Below are 22,178 nucleotides of genomic sequence, written 5' to 3' on the forward strand. Positions count from 1 at the left end.
TCTCGTCTTTGACTCGGTCACCAGAACTCCAAGACTGGCTCTCTGCTCTACTACTGTCCAGCTGCACCTCCTTTTGCCCCAAGTCCTGGTAACAGATTAAATAATGTAAGAGTCTGCATGTCCCTTCATTCTCATGTAATCTCTACTTCTTAAGGCAGGAGGACAACAAGCATAGGGCTATTTCTGTCCATCTTTTTTTTAGCAACTCTAGGTGACCTTGTGCTACCGATTCTCCCCTTTACACAGCATACTGATTTCAGTCTGAGCCATGCCTGCCCTCAGGAGGCAGATCTCTGGCTGACACACACTATAGGTTTCTGAACTTCATTGCACCCTCTACCCTTCAGGCTGGTCCCTGAGTGTATTTCTGAGGTGGTGCGTTGGGGTGACAAGTACTGCCTGGCTTACAGAGCCAAGCGTTGTGTATGCAGGCCCCCTAACCTGGGTCCACCACTTCAATTCTCCACTGTCAGAGATCACGTGCATCCTCAGCACTTTTTCCACTTCTTCTTGTTGGAGACATCCAGAGAACAGTACATTGCTGTGACATGACACTGTTACCTGCTGAGTCGGAGGTTGGGAGGAAGGGTTGGTGTGTGTGTGGGGGGGAAGGGCCCTTTGTCACAAGCTGTTTGTGTTTGTCACCATCATGCCTGTTTACAGTGTATTTTTAACTCACTTTCAATTTACTTATTTTTTCCTTTCCCCTCCATGGCTGAAATTTAAATATTTGATGTCAGTTCAGTTATTTTTATGACAGTCCTCTTCCCCTTCCAGAAAGAGAAAGTGAGAATGATACAAAACCCACTGGGGCAGCTGCTTTCCAGTTTTAATTAGTCCCCGTTTCTCTTGGCATGATAGTAACAGTACTAACTGCAGGCTGATCTTTATAACACTCCAGGCCAGCTTGCTATCACACTCCCACTAGCATCCCCCTGGTTCCCTCAGGGATTTCCTTGTTCCTAGTTCCTGAGCTACATGCAGGGTCTGGTTTCCTGGATGGAGGATCCCAACCTCTTCCTCTCTGAATTTGGGTGGACAAAAGCCTGGTCCTGAAGCATACACTTTATTTTATTTTCTGTCTGCTGATTCATTGTTCACAGCTCCATAGGAGCAAACGGCTTTGCTCCAATGAGGATCGCTCTGAATATTTTAAATCAGGACCTGAGTCTTGCTAAAAGAGGCTGGATTAGAGGACAGTGCCTTAATGGTCTATCCCTGCCCAAAATGCGCACACTGGGCCCCCATACAGCCAAAGAGAGAAGAACCTCTCTTATCAACCCCTGCTCCATGAACATTGAGAACAGGAGAGAACTCTCCAGAAGAGGGGAGAATATGGGTTTTAGTGAGATTACTCACTGGCCTCATCCAGGCAAGCATCCTCCTGCTCCAAGCCCTTGTAAGCTGAATGGCGTCAGGTTTCCTTTGTTGCAGGTGGGTTCTGCTGTGCTACCTGCTCTTCCAGGCCCTACTGGGAAAAAAAGAAAAAAGAATCCCATCATGTGAGCTCTCTGAACCCCTTGGCTGCTCTGAGCAATGAGTGCCCCCCACCTTGCACCCTTGGTATAAGCTAGAGAAGACCTACCCCATGGGAGAGCAGTTGGAGCACTTTCCCTTGGGATACACTCTGGAGAAAGAGGCACACGTTACTTGGGGGAGGGCTCATTTCCTTTACACATTTTAAACAACCTGCCTTACTTTGTTTCAGTCCAACTGTAACTTGTAAGATGGAAGAACTGGAAGGGCACTCCGTTTTCTTTTATAGAAGATATAACAGAAGTGGAAAACTTGATCCAAGTGCTTAAGCGCATGCTTGTGCTGCATTAAAGTGTTTGGTTAGCAGCTGAGCCTGGGTAAGAAGGCAGGATCCCTGATTCCTTGTCCAGGCCTCTTTCCACTGTATCTCAGTGGCAAAAAAAGATGCCTGGAATCTCAAGCGTGTTCCCTTTGGTTCTTCACTTCATCTCTTTACTGCTGGCCTCACCCACCTTCTCTTCTGATGATCACCATTACTCAGTGTCCCATACCCTGTCAAGCCTTGAGTTGTGGACAAGGCAGGTAAGCGAGGAAGGTGGACCCCAGCTGTTTGTGTGAGGAGAAAGGTAAGAGCTGTGGGGTGTAGGTGGGAGGTGGCCAAGGAACACATGCTTTGTATTAATCTTTATTTCAATGAAGTTGTTTGAGCGCATGCTTTATTGCGGTGCTTTAAAATAATGTGTTTCTAACGGTGCCCCCGGGGGTAGCACTTGCACTTTTGAGATCCTATTGCTGGAGTGGCTCACGAGACCAGTCACAATAATAGAAAATGAGGCACCCCCTGGTGCACCATCTGAATTTATAATAGCAATTTCTACGATGCCCCGAGGCCAGCTCTGTTTGTATTTGAGAACATGCAAGGGAGCTTGCTGGGGATGGGGAAGCTCCTCCCTTCCTGCCCAGTTTTGATCTGAGCTCATGTTTAACCTGGTCAAAGTCCTTCATTGGCCTCCTGCTTTTGGATCTCCTTTTCAGTCTCCAAGGAAAGCCCTCCTCCTCTTCTTTGGCTTTGGCATGGGCAGGGACATTGCTGATGGGGGCATGGACTTCTGTCTGTCAACCACGCCTCTCCTGCTCCCACCACTCAGCACCCTGTGTGCGAAGCAGAAAGCCCCTTGGAGGCCTCCTGTGCCGTCACTGTCAAAGTGGTGAAATATGAAATGACAACATAATGAAATGGACTTGGTCTCATTAAGATTCCAAATGCCTGTCTGGATTTTTTTTTCTTTCTTTCCAATTCAGCCAGAGACCCACACCAATGGCAGAAAGTAGAAGTGGGTTAGTGCTACCGGGGCTGCACTAAGAGTCTAGCAGGAGACGCAGAGATAAGGGGCCAGCACAGTCAGGCTTGGGATGGCATCCTAGGGATGCTCCAGGGATGCATAAAAAGCTGAGTCGTCCATCAGAATTTCTGGAGACAAGGATGCAATATCTGTAGGATGCTCACCCTCCCAAAGACCTTCCAATGCAGAATGGGATAGGATGGGGTGGTAATGAAGAAGACAAGCACCCCTCCCCCTCTCCCTTGTAAATGGCTTAGAGAGTTCAAAGCAACTGTCGTGAGAATGTTTGGGGTAAAAATTAAACAACAACACACTTTCCCTTCATCCGATAAAAACAGAATCTGCATGTGAAATGCATCCTCTATGAGACTGTGTATGACCTATTGAATCATGATAGAAGCCCACAAGGAGTTAATATTATTCTTTTATTTGTTCGTTCATTCATTCATTCATTCATTCATTCATTCATTCATTTGTTCATTTACCAGGCACCCCTGGCACATTGCTATGCACCAAGTACTCTGAGAAGCATTAGAAATCCAGAGAAGATAACATTGTCACTGCCTTTAAAGCCACATGATCTTTCGTATGCTTGGCCTGTGCCTTACACCTCATCTTGCTTTCATTTTTTTACATCGCAGACAGAGTGTCCCATAGGCCTGCTGAGCCATGGCTCAGTCCCATTCATGGACTCCTCAGACATAGAATCCTTTGTAGGTGCCAAATGGGACCCAGTGGTTTTTTTGTTTTGTCTGCGTATTTGAACTTCTTGGACCACTTTCGGAAGTTGTCTTTAAACCTTACTTACGACCTATGGTAAGCTCATCTGAGATCTACATTTTGTAGCTGGAGAACATGAGAAGAAAAAGTTGCTAGGATGATTTAAAAATAAAACAAAAAGACAAAACAAGAGCTTTAAGATAAGGCTATTATCAATTTAGTTCGGTCTGAAACCTGTATAATTGGGCTAAGGATACAAATTATGGTACTTTAGTTTTGCTCATGTATGTTACCTGGTTTGAGACTGACAAAACTTGTTTTCTGTGGGGAAGTAACTCCAAAAAATCCAGAGAGGAGGCAAGCTCTGTCACTGCAAGGTTCTGTGGGGAGGTAATTCCAAAAAACCAGAGAGGAGGCAAGCTCTGTCACTGCAAAGTTTTGGGCATCCAGGCTCCCTGCTATCTCTGTTGTATCAATTGTCCTGGGAACCTCACACTTGCCTGAGTAGACCTTGTACATTTACGTGATTGATTTCATTCCCTCCGTCTACTATATGTCCTCCCTAAGGACCCACCTGCTTCACATGCCTGCTCTTAGAACCAAGGATCCTAAAAGCTGTCCTTCCTTCCATTCCCCTGGTGGCCCTCTGCTGCCCCCACCTGCCTCAAGTCCTCACTAACGGTAGTGGTCCTCAAGTCCTGTCTTGTTTTTGTTGCAATTCTGAGAACATCCTAACATCGCCCCTCTGTCATCTGGTTTAGTTCTCATATACTTTGGTTAAATAGAGTTTTCACTTTAAAGATGGAGAAACTAAGGCTTGAGATGGGTGGTCCCCTAGAACTTATGGGAAATGGATGTACAAATTCAGTTCTGTGTTTCATGTTTCCTATTTTTTTCATTCCTTTCAGAGAATCAATGAGAGGTGATCTGGGGGAGGAGGAAACTGGCCATTACAGGAGACTCTGAGATCATGTAGAAAAGTGGACCACTATATTTATGGGAGGATGTTGTTACTTTCTTGTTCTCATTCCTAGTGCCATGTGCAATCTTCTTATCATTGACTTGGGCAGCAAGAAGACGACTCCATTTTGCAGCTCAAATCAGGAAACGAACAGGTGAAAAGCATAACACAGACTCCAGTGGGCTGAACAAGGTGGGAGCATCATAATCATCTGCCCACATTTAACCTAGAGAACTGAAAGGAACTGAATAAGGTAGAATGAGGGTTCATGGAGACAATATATAGAATTAGGAAGTCAGGAAACTGGGAGGTAGATCCAGAGCTAGCTCACTGAGTCCAATTACACTTGAGGCTCATCTACTTTCCCTTAGTTTTCACTGTCAAGCCCAATGCCAAGAGCGAAGGAAGGGGAAGATACAGTTGCTGGGAACTGACACTTGTTAGTGGAAGGGTTGTGAAAGAGGCATTTCTTTGGCATCAAGCTTAGTAAATAATAAATTATCTTAAGCACACATAATTGCTTCCACAGGAATTGGGAAGTGCTCTGTTCCTAACAGGAGTGTGCATTGTCCTTTGTGTGGTGGCACCAAGAGATGACCCTGACTCTAAACAGCTGTATTCATGTACAGTGTTCATACCCACATTCCTATGTGCAGCTACCCCGGATAATGGCTTGAAGGATTCATGACTCAAGGCTCTAAAACCCAGTAGAGTGTATACAGGGCTTATTAAACCAGTGGTGATACTATTATGGAGAGGCTAGAAGTAGAGTTCATGTAAGAATATATGGTAGCAAATAGCAACAAGAACAGGAGGTCAAAAGTGGAGTCCAGAGACTGTGCCTCTTCTTCTTCTGGACATATCCAAGTAGTGGGGCAAAGGAGTTACTAAGACTTCCCCAAATTGAAGGAAAAGCTTTGTTCCATCCACAGAGATGGTAGACTTAGCTTTAGCCAGTAATGTAAGAGGCTTAGTTAACTGTTCCCCTTCCCTCCTTTGGTGGGCATAATGGATCTGTAAAGACAATTTACAAGTTACTTTTGATTCAAGATTTTAGCTAAAAGATGATGATGGAAAAACTTTACAAGTTTTCTTTTTCATTGTTAAATTTTGTTCAGTCATTCATCAATTCAAAACTGTATATGGCATTCTGTGATGAACGAGAAACTATACAGTGTGACAGTATGCCTATGATGCTTCAAAGAAGAGAGAGATGCTTGCTCTCTATGAGATTAAATCTGGATTGGGACACAGAAACAGAAAGATCTAATGTAAGATAAGGCTAGGGAACAAAGTGATTGTTTATTGGGGAAGGCAGTTATTGATGACATCATGGAGGACATCATGAAGGAGGTAGCTTTTGATCTGGGCTTTGAGGCATGAATATGATATTAGCTGGGAGAAGAGATGAGGAGGATAAAAAGTGAAGAGGGGGTTTAGGGATGAGGGGGCAGCACGAGCAAAGAATAGAGGTGTGAAAGTGTGTAGTAACTCAGAGAAGGTGATCAGTACAGTGTGGCTACCACTGAGGAGGTTGCTGAAGAGATGTGGCCTGAAATACTTAGTATCTCCAAGGAGAAGACTCCAAGTAATTATATAATCCTCCCACTTATGTTGGCTGGTAGGCAAAGGACCTAGAGGGGGCCAGGTTTAAAAATAATCCATTATCTGAAGCACATGGAATTGTCTCCACGCATTTTCCCTTTCTATGTAGAGCCACAGAACCTACAGCTTATGGTTGGGTGTGTTTCTAGGCTCATGTTCTATTTTCTTTTATTTTTGAGATTGTAATATAATTACATAACTTCTTCCTTCCCTTTCTTACCTCTATTCAGGTCAGAGTACCAGCTCAGGAATCTCTAAACCCTGGTCCTGACATGCATATTACTTGATAGGACCTTAAGTTCCTTCCTGCTCTGGGGGAATAATAAGGGGAATAACAGAAATGTTTCAGGAGTCTCTTGGACAGACCTGAACAACAATTCCAAAGAAGGCTTCTCATGACCGGTACTGGGGCTTTTGTTAGGTGGTCTTGGCTCTTTGTTAGGTTTTTCTCTTGGAGTAAGCATTGTCAGCCCAATGGGAGAAAGTTCATTTAAACTCTCTATATTCATATACAGGATTGTGCGTATTTTGAGCTTGTTCTAGGTAAAGAGTTAACAGTATGATTCCATGTGACGTTTCAGATATCATTGTTATTATTTTGTTTCCCTATCTAAAGAACCCCCCCCCCATTTTTTTCATTTCTCTGATCAGATTCCTTGTAGCCTGCAATCCTCATCTCTGTTGCTCCTCAATCCTGCCTACTCTGGCAATGGTTCCTTTCTTGTTTTCTGCCGTTACTTCAAGATGTGTACTCCACACTCTCAGTCATTCCTAAGCATCCTCACTACCTGGTTGCTAGTGTGTGGACTTCCTCAGTGCTCTCTGCAGAAGGCCTTAAACAATTAATCAAATATCATTGAGCTTGGCAAGAGGACATAGACACATTCTGCAAGTTAACTAAAATAATTTCAGACCCTGCACCTCCTACTAGAGTGAAAAATGATGTTTATTGGAGGGAAGCTTAGAATTAATCCTTCAAACTGATAGTAAAGTGAATTCTTTTCCAGATCTGCTGTGGCTGCTCTTCTTCCCATTTCTGTTGTTTCTTATTATTATAATGAACTCTCTTCTCCAAAATGGATAAAGTCACCATTCAGATAAGATCAGTTTTGTCTGGTGTGACCAGCTTGATCGGATCACAGTTTAGATTGCAGCTTTTGAATTCACTTGGACATTTAACTTCTGGTGGGGGAGGGGTGAGAGGGAAATTAAAAATGCCGAGTTGGCACAAAAGTAGAGGCAATGATCAGTCAGCTCTCTCCAGGCCCATTCTCTCCAGACTTACTATTTTTTGTTGAGTATCAGGGTTTGAATTGCAGCAGCCATGGGGTTTCACTAGGGGTCATCGGTGTGCAGTCTGGGTGACACTCTGTGAAGAATGCTGGATCTTCAGCACCCCTCGGAGCCTCCTGGGAGCTCTCCGTGGTTCTGATAAAACAGGCAGCACAGAGATGAAGGTTGTCGGGAGCTCTCCGCGGTGCTGAAGGCAATATGCCTTCCTAGGAAATTTGAAGGGAAACTGTCTCCTCCGTTTTAAAAATTTCTTTGTTTTGCACCATGAATGGGCTGATATAAAATTAGAATTTAGATGAAAACAGAATCTTTAAACTTATAGGGTGGCTGTCCAACCTAAAATTAATGAGGATTTCACACTTTGCTTTATTATAAAATGCTAGCTGATTGTTTCAGAATTTATTATTATTATTATTATCATTATTTTTATTACATTTTTATTTTTGATGATGAAGGAATTAAAGTAAATGCTTAGATTAGTTTAAGTGAATGTATTATTATTTATTGGAAGCACAAATAAAGAGTTACAATTCGTTTATCCCACAAACTGTTAGTATGCTAAGCTGTATGCTAGGCTTGGGCACAATTAAGGTTCACAAAGATCAACTGAATTGTGAACTCAGAATGTTGTGTTTCTTGACAAATGTTGTAATCTTGTTTTGAGAGTACTGGTCTTCAGAGAGTGGTTCTAGCCAAGGGGATATCAGAGAAAGTGTCTTGAGGATGTGGGGCCTCCTTTTATAACTTCTACAAACTGGGTGTGGTTAAATACTGACACTTATTTAAAGCCTTGATGAGATTCTAAAGGAATCATAGTTTTCTACAATTCTACATGCACTGCATCTCTACCTCTGCTTGGTGTTTGAAACCTCTTCAAGCTTAGGTCTGAAATCAGCTTCCTGCTGGGATCTGCCTCATCCAATTTGCAAGGGGTCTTTGCACTGATTGCCTTGAGGAGTGGTCTGGGAGGATGCCTGATGTTGATATGTGCATGAATGTTCATGAAGGGTTGCAGCTGGGAATGAATATGGTAATACTTATACAACACTTACTAGACTCTGTGATTTATTCTAAGTGCTTTACATAAGTTAAATTATTTAATTATCACAACCTTTGAAGAGAGAGCAACTATTATTGTAACTATTAAAAACTTTCTAAAATTACACTCAATCAATTTATATATTCATTGTGTGTGTGTGTGTGTGTGTGTGTGTGTGTGTGTGATGTGCATATGTGTGGAGGACCATAGGTGTGCATGTGGACGTCCAGCATCTTTCAGAGATAGCTCTCACCATTCTGTGGGTCCTGGTAACAGTCCCACTGGAGAAAACAGTCAGGTTGTCAGATTTGGTGGCAAACACCTTTACCCACTAACTAATCTGCATGGCCCTGTAGCTGTTTAAAAGATTTGAAAATAAGACAATATTTTCCAGTTTGTCAAAGGTCTCCAAGCTGGTAAATGGTAAAACCAGGATTTGATATTAGGTGGTCTGCTGCCATAATCCCTTGCCACCTAACACTACACCACCAAAGGCTAAAAAGAGTGTGCAAGTGTCCTGAGGCTCAAAAGTGTGTGTTGCATATTTGTTTTTTTCCCCACTTTCCTGTCCTTCCTATGGCAAATGTCTCATTTTATTTTACAGAATGACTTCTAGGAATGATACTTATTAATGCCATTACTGAAATTTTAGATACATTTTATCTGGAATCTTATCAGTGATGCTTGTCCCACTGTGTTGCCAAACATCTATGTATGATATGCATGTCATCAGACAAGACTCAGAGCAATAGTTTTTCATGGGTCTATTTTGACTATACAGTATGAAGTGGGTCATTTTCCCACCATATCCCATGATTTTTGTCTTGTTTTGTTTTTCTCACAGTAGCTATCAGTATTTAAAAATGTCTCTTGTATATGTGTGCTGTTGGTGTCTGGTGTCTATCATTACCTGCAGATGTAAAGTATGTAAGCAGGAACTCTGTCTTGTGTTCTTTGCTAATTTTCCTCTAATTAATATGACCAATAAGTGAATGCAAATTGAACCATCTCTTTGTAGAATCTTAGAAGATTAACACTGAAGGAGCTATCAGATAGATTTGTAAGATCAGATATAGAAGGAAGAATCCATTGTGTGGCTTGAAGAGTTGTGGATGGGAGACCACTTCCAGTTTGTAAAGACTACTGATTCTTAGAAGCCCAAACAAAGAAGTCTTGCTGAGTGTGTCTGAGTATTGCATTTCTCATTGTGAGTTGTTCTCTATGCTACGTCATATTGAAGTTAGAGACGAAGGAAGTGAAGCAGTTATCTGACCCATGGTCTTGCTATCTGTTTTTCTTGACTTCTCTAGGAAGTTAGAAGAACACCCTGCTCCTTTCCCAGATCCATGCTGTATGGAACTCACCCGTATCCAGTATATTCAATCAATTTTATAGACTTCCTGATCATTTTCTTGCATGCTTTTTTTTTTTTTTTTTTTTTTTTTTTTGGCATAATAGTGCCAGCTTCCTCATTTACTGGAGGCTGTAGATTCGTAGCCTAATGCCCAGTTTGGAAGCAGATGCATCAGAATATTTGGTGGGGAAGAGGTTGATTCCCTTGTCCCCATAGCTACAGGTCAGATTTTTTTTTCATATTTTGAGGTTTCCTTAGTCAACAATGTATTTTCACTATCTAAAATGTATTTTCACCATCAGTATGCATGGACATTAATCACTGAACTATGTCCCTCTTCATCAGCCTTCACACAGGACTCTGGTTTGCCTGGGAGTCAGATTTTAGAGTAGAACTTCTGTCTCCTAGAGTCTGAATTGCCATCTCTTCATCCACTGAGTAGAGAAAACAGGTGTAAAAAGAAAGGATTCTAAAGGGAACGAAGGCATAAAAGGCATGGTCTGAGAAGCAGTGGACTATGAGTGAGGGAAAGGAAGAAGTGAGGTAATGAAGCTCATATCCAGAACACAAGATCCATTCTTGAAGGACCCGAGGCTGTACTCCTTTGGTCCATACCTTTAATTATATGGGAGGAGAGAGAAGTGGACATGTTCAGAAGCCAGAAAGCTTAGGCTTGAATCCCTTCTCTAAACTTCTTTTCCAGCTTCAAGAATTCCTCTTAATATTAAGTGAGATAACATGTGTCAGGCACATAGGGCAGAATAGATGCCAGTCAGGTGGAAATTATCACCAGTTTCTTAAGTGCCCAAATTCTTACATTTTTACGTATTGTTTACAGATTTTAGGTATTGAACACGACTATAAAGCTGATTATCTCTACATTTCCACCTTTTTTTTTTTTTTTTGGTTTGAGATGTATGTATATGTGCATGCAGATACCTTCTGAATTCTGACATTAATGATATATACTATCATGTCTGGCTTCTGCTTTAATTTTTGCAAAGTTTCTTATTGAACCTGGAGCCTTACTAATTTGGCTCAAAAGGCTGGCCAATTAGCTTCAGGGATATGCCTGTCTCTGACTGCTGCCCCGCCCCCCAGCACAGATCACATATACATGCTGCTATACTGATATTTTTTATGTGGGTCCTGAGTATCTGAACTTAGGCACTCATATGTGCACTGCAAGAATTTGACCAATTGAGCCATCTCCCCAGTTCTTACTAAAGGAGAGACTTTAGTAAGGAGGAGTGATTATTATGTTTTCCTTGCAGAGAGTATTACTGGAACCTTGTATCATTCTGCATTGCCTAACATCTACTATGCTTTACCCTTTGCTGCTTCGTGAGAAAGGACTTCCTGTAAGAGGTGTATGCAATGGACATAAGGAATAACATTTTAGAATACAGTACCTAGGCTGGTATAGAAAAGGGTCATAATGAGTTTTAGTGATTTCTTCAGCAAATTTATATAACTGGGTGACAAAATAACTCCAACAATGGAGTCTTGAAGAACTTCCTGGTGAGTAAAGGTTTGACTTGAAAGAGTATAAGAGTTCAGGGGAATGCTGAGCCCCCAAACTGTGGAAACTGTGGTCTGAGGAGGCGAAGATAGAATGAATGAAGATTGTGGGAAGGAAAGAGAGAGAGGCTCAAGTTGCAGGGAGTGTGGATCAAGGAGTGGGCTTAGAAGCAGAGCAAAGAGCTGGGGGCGGCTTAGTGGTATCAGGAAAGCAGATGGTGATCCCTGGGAAGGAGGTGCAGATGGCAGTGATGGAGAGGAGGCAGCGTGGGGTGAAGAACAGCCCCAGCTTGGACATTCCAGGAGGAGAGATGCTGGAACACAAAACTCCCCACGCTGGATGAGCTCTCTGACTCATCTAGCTCCCAGTGTGGCATCTGACAAGGATACAAGGAGGAAGGCTATGGAAATCTCTGTGTGTTTCTGTGAAGGAAAGTGAGGGGTTAGAGATGAACCTCAAACATCCAGGAATTCCTGGGGAAGTAACACAAAAGAACACCCAAACCATGCTATATTCAAAGCCCGGTTTGCACATGATACTTTTCTTGTTTGGCTGGTCTTACAAGACAAGCATTTTTTAAATGGGTGAAGCTTTTCATAATGGATCATACCTCTAACTTCAGTGCTTGTGAGGTTAAGGCAAGAGAATGATGTGTTCCAGGTCAGCCTGAGCTGTAGAGTGAGGCCTTGTCTCATCCCTTCCTAGCAAATAATAAAATTAAATGAAATATAAAAGGAATAGAGGGATGAGAAGATAGGTCAGTTGATAAAGTGATTACCATGCCTGTGTAAGTATCCAAGTTTGAGCCTCAGAACCCATGTGAAAAAGCCAGGCATGGAGGGCCTTTGACTTGGAAGAATGTAGAGTTCAGGGGAATGTTGAACATCCAAACCATAGATGTTGTGGTCTCCACCTACCCCTCAGAGGTGGAGAAGGGCTCATTGACATACCATGATATCTTACTTGGTAAACTCCAGGCAAACAGGTGGTCCTGTCTCAAAAACAAAATAGACAGGTTCTGAGAAATGACATCAGAGATTGATCTCAGGACTTCTCAGGCAGATTCACTTCCACCCACAGACATGAGCACTCCCATGAATAAATATGTGCATGCAAATGCACAGGAGGGTGGATTAGAAAATATTCAAACATACCTTTAAGCTGTAGGACTCTGTAGTTCTGAGACATCCTTGAAGCTCTAGGTTATAGGAGAGATGTAGGCTTGTAAGTCTATTAGTACCAAAGACATCTGTGAACACGAGGGACAGTGACTCATTTTCTTTGCATGGTGCTTCCTGAAGCATTGTGGGAAGTATGATTTGGACTTCATGTAAAGTTTTTCTAATACTGAAGCTATGCAGATGAGTTGGTTAGCTTTATAAGGGAGTAAGTTTCATGCTCCAGGAACTGATAAATCAGAGGTTGAAAGTATTTTATAGTTGTTATAAAAGATATCCCATCTCCATACTTTAAGAAAGATGCTTTTCTGTAGACTTCTTGACCATATGATTAAGTGATAAATAGAAGTGAAACCCAACATATATTTTTTACATAATATATTTTTATTTATTACATATATTTCTTTCATTCCTCATGAGCTTTTCTTAGTGCAAATAGGTATTAAGTGAGGGATGAGCTGGAGTAAAATAAGTTTCTAACACACTTGATTAAGACATGTTAAACAGGTCTCTTACCTGTAGGACTCTTTAGAAATGTATTTGTGCCGTTTACTTTTTTTTAAATCAACTTTACATAAGTTAGTCATTTGAGAAGAGAAACTTCAACTTCAACTGAGAAACTTCAACTGAGAAAATGCCTCTATCATATTGGTTGGTTGGCAAGTGTGTGGAGCATTTTCTTGATTAAGTGTTAGTGTGAGAGAGCACAGCCCATTGTGGGTGGTGCCATGCCTTGGCATGTAGGCCTGGAATGTGTGTGTGTGTATCGCATCTCTATGTAAATGTATACATCCATATATATATATATATATATATATATATATATATATATATAATCAAGCTGAGCAAGCCATGGAGAATGGCATTGCTCCATGGTCCCTTTCTACCTCCAGGTTCCTACCTTAAGTTTCAGTCCTGATTTCCCTTAGTGATAGACTGTGATCAGGAGTTGTAAGATGAAGCACTTTTTTTCTCCAGAAGTTACTTTTGGTTAGCCTTTTATCATAGTCATAGAATGTCAACTAGGACATTATTATACATTGATTTTAATATTACAATGTATATTATGAATTTCCTAACTATATAGATCAACAGATCCTCTGTCAGGAGTCTGGTCTGGTAAAGAGACCGAGAAACACTGCTTTGGTCAACAGTTTTAGGTCATGATTTCTGTTGTTGCTATAAACACCATGACCAAAACCAACTTTGGTAGAAAGGAGTTTATTTCAGTCTACACTTTCAGGTCACACTCATCCTCGAAGGAAGTCAGAGCAGGAAGTCTAGGTGGGAACTGGAGGCATAATGATGGAGGAATGCTGCTTGCTGCCACTCTCTCTGGCTTTCTCAACTAGCTCTCTTATATAATTAGGTCTTATCTACCTAGGAATGTTTCTGCCAACCATGGACAGGCTCTCCCATACTAATCATCCACCCACCCATCCATCCATCCATCTATCCATCCATCCACCCACCCACCCATCCATCCATCCATCCATCCACCCACCTACCAACCCATCCATCCATCCATCCATCCATCCATCCATCCACACATCCATCCATCCATCCACACATCCATCATCCATCCATCCATCATCCATCCATCCATCCATCATCCATCCATCCATCCATTCACACATCCATCCATCCATCCATCCACACATCCATCCATCCATCCATCCATCCACACATCCATCCAAGACAATCCCTAATAGACATGCCCATAGGTATATATTATTTGGGTGATTCCTCAATTATGAGTCATTTCTTCCCAGGTGGTTTTAGTTTGTGTCAAATTGATAAAAAAATTTAGCAACCACCAACTCCTACTGAAAAAAATTATAATTTCTCTATTATTATAATTGCCTAGGGCTGATAGAAGTGAGACTATGGGCAACACCATTAGACATGACTCAGCTGCCATTCTCCCTTGTGCCTCAGTATTCTCATATGTCAAATGGGGAGAAATAGTTTCAGTCCAACTAAAGGTAGAGTTGTTGTATCAGAATTTGAGCTTGTTTTTTTAAAGATTTATTTATTTTTATTTTTAATTTTAATTAATTATGTGTCGGTGTATATGCAATTATGAATGCAAGTGCCCTTTGGAGGCCAGAAGAGGGTGTCAGATCTACTGGAGTTAGAGTCTGTAAGAACAGTATTTGCTCTTAAGCACTGAGCTATCTGTCCACCTCTTGAGCTTGAATTTGAATCCCTGTGGTCATCTTGCTGGCATGCAGATTCTGGGTCAGTGACTCCCTGGAGTGGGAGATGATATCCTGTTCTACAAGGCCACTGTGCTGTTGCAGTGACCACCTTTGACCATTATGGGATAAAGTAGCCATCCTCTGTGGTCCATCTGGAGCATCCAATGCAATGAACTTTCCGGTGTTGTTCACTCTTTTCTCTGGAGAGTCCATCTCAAACCCCGCATCACTCCTATGAGAGGTTTGTTGTAGTCCCCTCTGAAGGGAATCCCTCTTTCTTTTTCACTCCCAACCCCCTCCCCAACTGCCTACGATATGGCTCCCTAGCTAGTTAAGCTATTTTTTGAGTTTGAGTTAAAACCATTTCAGACATATTTTTAACTACGTCCTGTTCAAAAAGCTGTTAGCATTTGGCAATCATTCCATCTTGAGCTTGAATCTTGAGGAGGATTTTTTTTTAAACCCACAACCAAGCAAAGTGTATTATTTAAAAATAGTTTTAGTGTGTGGGCCAGGAGCATGGGAATGCAGCTAGGGTGTGCTATGGGCTCTGAAACGACCCTTCCCTTTCCTGTCTGAACCTCTGTTGGATGTGGTGTTGGGTACATGGGAGGGGATGGTTTGGGTCCTACCCAGCAGAGGAAAGAGAGAGGAGAGCCATGAAGAACTAAAGTCATCAGTATTGCTTCAGGTTAAACTTTAAAACAGGGTTATCAAAAATGACAGCAGGGGTCACACTTTTCTTGCCCATGATCCTGAGATATTCTGGAAGTAGTAAGTTCCTATCACCATTAGTAAGGTAAGGATGCATTACGGAGGGGCTTCTTGGAATTGTGATCATGGGAATGTTCGTTGTATTTAATAAGTACTTACAGCAGCCTTTCCATAATGACATTGGCTGAGCGCTTTACAAATACTAGATTATTTAATCCCCAAAGCTACTCTCTGTGGTCAGTACTGTCATGACCTTCCATGCATAGAAGGCTTTGTAGCTGGTTTGTGGGCAGAGCTCAGTCCTATCCTTCAGAGTCTTGCACTGGCCAGCATCTCCCTTGGCACTACGCTTGGGTGTTTATTCTGAGGCATAGGCACTGACTTGGTAGGACTCAGCCCAAGAGTGGCTATCTATGCTGTCCCAGCCTCTTCTTTGCTCCGTGAGGAGGAAAGTTTAAGAAGTTTAAGATAGACAAGAAGTTTAAGATAGACAAGAGGGCTGGAGAGATGACTCAGTGGTTAAGAACACTTGCTCTTCTGAAGGTCCTGAGTTCAAATCCCAGCAACTACATGGTGGCTCACTACCATCCTTAATGAGATCTGATGTCCTCTTCTGGGGTGTCTGAAGACAGCTACAGTGTACTTTTACATATAATAAATAAATAAATCTTAAAAAAAAGACAGACAAGAACATACACAATTGATGGGAGGAATGAGGATACTTTGAAATAAAAAAAATTAGTATTAATGAGTAAATCCCTGCCACTCTAACATCCAAGACCATTAAACACAGAATATTCCTGGACCGTGTTAAGGTTTGATCCCTAAGTGGGACATTTTAGAGTTTCTTTGAAAATGATTTGAGTGCTAGGAATGGTTTCTGCCTCAATATTTTTTCCTTGTAAAGTTTCTATTTGGTTAGGTTTTCCACCATCATTGGCTTATAAAAGTTGCCCGGCTTTGGGTGCTGGAGAAGGATGTGGCTGCAGAGTAGACATGCAGCTTCCTTCCTGGACCTCCCCTTAGACTGGAGTCCATAGTCCTTTGCTGATGGTCCTTCCTAGCTGGCAAAAGGCTGATTAATTCAGGGAGATGACTAGAAGGCTTGTACTGGCTGCAAGCCCTGGAGACTCTTTTGTTCCATGGGATAAGCAGGATTCTTGGAGTTAGAAATAGTCACTGGGAGCTGACTTCTCCGAAGCCTGAATATTCAGATCCCCCCTGGGCTGGTGCCTGCACAGAGACAAATCTTTCATTCACCTGCTTTCCTCCCTTCCTCTGCCAGACATGGTTGTCCAGATTAGGTTCTGACTTTTTAGAATTTTGGAAGCCCTGCTGTAGTCTCCATGTGACTCCCTGCTGTCTCTGTGTTCTGTGATTGGACTCTTTCAGTGCATGTCTCCTCCTTGAAAAAAGTGCTAGGATGCTCTCTGGCATAATCTGTCATGCACAATAAATGTCTAATAAAGCTAATTAATAAGAAGTCACTTATTAATAACAAGGGAGTCATCAAAACATAGAGGACAGAAAGCCAAACTGATTCGAGCAGGCCAGCAGTGTAGTACAGTCCTTGGGAGAAAACTACAAGAACACAAGGGATGTTTGCAAGGGATCTTGGGCAAAATGCTTTGGGTTAATAGTACTGGGAGATAGGTTTGAAATCTGCTCAGGAGTAGGGCATGTGAGGTATTAGTGACTTTAAAAACAACACAGTACAAAAGGATGTGGGGCTGGAGAACTTGGCTCTATTGAAGTCCTGCCTTGGGTGTTAGTTGAGCTGTCTAATGTCTATTTGAGTGGCTTGATCTTGGTATAAGAAGTTTTTGAGAATTATAAGGTTGTTTGGAGTAGAGTGATGGGAACACAGAACGTAGCATCCATTTAGCCAGGAGACACTGTTCAGTTGGTAGGGTGCTTGTCTAATATGCACGCGTCCCTGGATTTGACTCCTAGCTTATGGATAGGTAGAACCTGGTGCTGTATATCTGTAATCCTGGAAGCAGAAGGTAGAGGAGGAAGCAGGAGAATTAGAAGTTCCAGGTTATCTTAGCAAATTTGAGGCTAGCTGCCTTATACCACCAGATCATGTCTCAAACAAACAAACAAAAACAAGAACAACAAAACACCCAAGCTCCAAACAAAACAAAATAAAACAACAACCCAAAAAACAACATCCCCAAACCAAAAACAAATTAGCAAATAGAAACACTCATTTAATAGGAGGAAAACAAATGATATCCTTGATGATTTCAACCATGCTCCCAAAACAATGGGAAAACGAGTAAGTAAACACTAGAATCTTAACAATAGAGGGTCTAGAGAGATGTCTCAGAGGCTAATAGCACTTGCTATGTAAGTATGAGAACTTCAGTTTAAATCTCCAGAACCTCCCTTAAGCTGCTGTGTGGACCAGGGTATGTGAATAGACAGGAGGATATTTGGGGCTTCATGGCTGCCAATCTAGCTCCCAGATCATTGAAAGACCCTGCCCCAAGGGCAGATGACAGAAAGTGATAGATCAGGATACTTGGTATTCTCCTTTGGCCTCCACATAGGTCCAAGTGCATATACTAGCACACATACACTATACTACACACACACACACACACACACACACACACACACACACACACACTGGTGGAATAAAGCTACAAATTTTTCAGGACCAGCAACCTGAGATTTATATACCAAGCAAGAGTCATTAAGGAGTCAGAGAAAGATACCAAGTCTGTTTATTAAGAATTCTGATTTTATATGCACAGTCTTATTTATAAATGTTCATTGTATAAACTTCAGTAGAAGACACAATAAAATCAACTTGCATGAGTTAAATGGTATGCTCTGTTAGTGTCTGCCACATGCTTACTATTGTGCTGGGCAGATGGTGATAACTCCAGAGATGAGGCTTCACAACTTCATTGTGCTGCTAGGGTCAATCCAGTTGCTCATGTAAGACCCAGTTCATCTCATTGGTTACTGCACTCTTAAGTTCTTCTCTGACAATAACAGCAGAAATTCTTGATACCTTTGGGGCACTTTACTATTATAGGTGCTTAGCCATGTTGCTATTCTATCTCTTGTGAATGTGCATGTGCATGGTCATGTGTGTGTGTGTGTGTGTGTGTGTGTGTGTGTGTGTGTGTGCACTCACCCCACCCGCGAATGCATAGGCTAAAGGTTAGTGTCTTCCTCAATCATTCTATGCCTTATTATCCTTTATCAAGGTGTATGTATGTATGTATGTGCATGTCCATGTGAGTGTACGCCACGTGTCTGAAGAGACTAGAAGAGGGTATTGAATGCCCTAGAGCTAAAGTTATAAAGCATTTGTGAACTTCTCCAACGTAGGTACCAGGAAGTGAACTCTGCCTTGGGAGAGCAGGAAGTGCTCTTACAAATGAGCCATCTTTCCAATGCCACACCACTTATCTTTTGAGATAGAGTCTCTCACTGGGTCCTGGAACTCATGATTTGGCTAGGCTAGCTGGCAGGTATTTCTCCATGATATGCTTGGCTCTATGTTCCCAGTTCTAGGATTATAAACCACACTACCACATTCAGATTTTTTACATGGGTGCTGGGGAACGCAGGTGCTCATGCTTGCCTGACAGGTACTTATTGACTGACTTAATCTCTCCAAGCCTTTCCCTTTAGGCTTTTGCCTTCACATCCCTTGGGCCTTTTACTGATAGGTTACATCTTCTGAATTTTCCTGATGTATTCTGGGAACAAATAAGGTGCACAGACTTTGAGGAAGGGTTGTTAAGGAGGACACAGATGTGGAACCAGGACAGTTCAGGTCTAGAGTAAACAGGCAGAGTTGAAAAGCTGTATATAAGATTAATTTGTGAAGACATATTTGTTTGTGTTCCTGTGTGTGCTGGATGCATGGGGGTATTGAAGAATGAAACACACACACACACATACACACACACAAGCACACACACATACACACAGACACAGAGCTTTGCAGACTCTCTCTCTCCCTCTTCCCCCACTCCCCCCTTCTCAAAAAATGAGATTGTGATCTGAAAGGCCATACACACTACAATATAGACTACCAATTCTGCAATTGTCTGTGATTATCTAGGCTTGGCCCAAATGCAACTAGCTTACTGTGCTTTTCCTTAATATATTCTGTCTCCAGATTAGAATAACTGCCTACTTACTGACAGTCCCATTGAATGTTCTTTACACTGTTCTACATTACACTCATTTTTTTTATATGAGCACACCTCTGCCTCTATCCAAAGGGCTGAAGATTTATTGGGCCGGGGACTGTGACAAATCCGTTTGGTGTCTATGAGCCTAATTCTTGGGACACACAGTGTTAACATTGCCTGGGGTGGAAGAATGTTGGGATGCTGGGAGAATGTGCTACAAGAAGCACAGACCTAAAAACTGCCATCCTGGGAGGGAAAGCCTAGTAGCCCTAGTTCTGGATTTATGTAGACCTGATTTTAAATTTCTGGTCAGTTATTTCTGCCCACAGGGTCTTGAGAAACATTTGCAAAGCTCAAGATGGACTCCAGTTAGTACTAGTCTCAGTGGCCTGAAAAAGGTGCTGGTCTGTGGCAATGCTTGACAGCTGTTAGTGGCTGTTATTGCCATTGGTGTTGGCCTGAAGAACATCACTAGGCAAATATATCCTTGTAAAGGTGAGGTAGGAGTCAAAAGGGCTTGGGGATGTTTTCTTGCTATGGGCACCAAGGTCTAACACTGAGCAAAATCTTTGGGATGGTTGCCACCCACTGTCATCCTTTGTTTAGGCTTGCCTAACATTTCCTCACAGAGGCTAGTTATCAAAGTTGGTGACAGGTCTCTGAGAGATTTGGAGTGTGGTGGAAATGCGTAGACCCTGTGCTCTGGGTACAAGTCAGGGTAGACACCTCCTTCTCACACCCCTAGAGCTTGAGCCCTGTTGTCTATATCCTTTGGCTTTCAGCTACTCTGAGATAGACTGAATATACTGTGGGTCCGTTTTCCTCAGGGGGGGCCCATTGCATAGAAGTATCATTTGTCACTTTCATTTCAATGTCCCTAGCTGCCTGCTCTTGTGTCTCATCTAGATCCCGCAGTCAGAGGTGTTTGTTAAAGGAATGGTTTCCTGTCCTAGTTACAGCCTCCACTTCCAAGAGATGCTCTAAAGATTGCCCTGATTTTGCCAGGGGAAGTGACTATTCAGAGAAACTGAGGCACGCATTAGGTTACTATCCTCTCTACGTCTTTAGTCTTTAGTCAGCAGTGAACAGTGCACCCGAGGAAGTGAGCAGTCCTTTTAGTGTACAGGAGTGTGAGGATTTCTTTTCCTTTTAAAAATTAATCTTTATTTGGAGTCTTGCTCCAGTTCTGGAGAGGAACTCTTCTCTCAGGCTGGGGTGAAGGCGAATGATACTCCTGAGCCCAGTTCTTACTCACAGAGAACTGGCTTCAGAGTGTCCCTTCCCTGGTAATATCTTCTCAGCTGTTTTTAAAACACCCGGGGAGGAGGTGAAGCCCTGAGCCAGGCAGCCTAGCTGTCTCTTTAAATGCCGGGGTCTGTGTGGGAGAGGGAGGGGCCAACTCTGGAGTGCGTGAAATTCCTGGGCTCCTCTGGCAGTCTCAGGCTCAGAGCGCAGCCTTACACATCTCCTCTTGCATGCGACTCACTGAGCGAGGGAGAGGCAAAGCATCCTCTCCTCACGCAGCCACCGGCAGCTCCAGACACGCAGGACCTGCTTTTCGCACCTCCAGCATTCTCCCTTCTTCCCTGCCACTCCCTCCCAGAGAGAGAGAAAAAGAAAGAAAAAGGAAAAGGAGTCAAGAAAGATTCTGGGATTTGAATCTTTCCAAGGAGGAAACACCCAGCAAACTCAGTTGATTAAACACCAAACTGACAGATTCCCAACTCTTCGGTTCAACCCAGAGGTAAGATTCTGGGGGGAAAAGGCAGACAGGCAGGAGGCAAACCGACTCCAGGTTTTGTACATTCCGGGAAGAGGTTTCACCTGAGAGGGTAGAAGTTTTCTGTTGGGAGCGACCAACCTAGATTTTTTTCTTTCTTTTCCTTTTTCCTTTTTCCTTTTAAATGCTGTATTTGAGGACCACAACTGACCACGGATTTTCAACTCTTCTTGTTTTACTTTGGTTTCTCCTGGAAGTTGTGTTCTTTTGCTCGAGACGTTAGGAAAGTCAGAAAATGTTTTAGATTTATTATATTCTTCTTTTTCTTCACTTATTTGTTTTTTTTTTTTACGACTTTCTCCTATTTGATTGGATTATTAATCCAAAATGATGCGTGTCTATCACTTCGTTTTAGGTTGATCTCTTTTTTTTTTCTTGACATTTTCAAGCCACTTTCTCTCTTTTCCTGGAGAAGGGACTTTGAGAATCACAAGAAGGCAAACTAGGATGGAGACAGGGATTTCCCTTAGCTGTTAAGAGACCGAGGCGCGTGTGTGTATGTACACTCACATGTGTGTTTTTTGAAGGGGGTGTGGAAAGGTCATTCTTTATAAAATTTCAACTTGGACTCCTACTGAGGAGGCACACTCAAGAGGTGAAAAGGTTTGTGTGTATGTATGTGTGTGTGTGTGTGTGTGTGTGTAGGTGCACAAGTGTATATGTACTCCTCTCTTTGGATCAGTTACAAGGGAAATCTTCCTCCTCTGCCTTCCATTTGTTTATATTAATGATTTAGTAGCAAGCTTGTCTGAAAACTTCCACTCTGTGTAAGCACTATGGGTTTTGCAAGCTCTGAGTGACCTTAAAGCCTGGTTCGGTGTATTTTTTT

At 42.4% G+C, this 22,178-nt stretch overlaps 1 protein-coding gene across 19 annotated transcripts in view; it reads left to right on the forward strand.

Moving 5' to 3' along the window:
* Positions 1-22,178, forward strand: part of Nrxn3 (neurexin 3) — a 1,683,426-nt gene that overhangs the window by 60,433 nt on the left and 1,600,815 nt on the right. For 18 of the 19 annotated variants that reach the window (XR_004114172.1, XR_004114173.1, XM_031355968.1 and 15 more), the window contains exon 1: positions 21,010-21,313. The exons of the other annotated variant lie outside the window; for it this stretch is intronic. The gene's annotated coding sequence lies outside the window, so the exon portion shown is untranslated. Of the gene's footprint in view, positions 1-21,009; positions 21,314-22,178 lie in introns of those variants that run through there. 19 annotated transcript variants of the gene reach the window in all.

Source organism: Mastomys coucha, unplaced genomic scaffold (genome assembly GCF_008632895.1).
Source record: "Mastomys coucha isolate ucsf_1 unplaced genomic scaffold, UCSF_Mcou_1 pScaffold6, whole genome shotgun sequence".
Classification (NCBI taxonomy): Eukaryota; Metazoa; Chordata; class Mammalia; order Rodentia; family Muridae; genus Mastomys; species Mastomys coucha.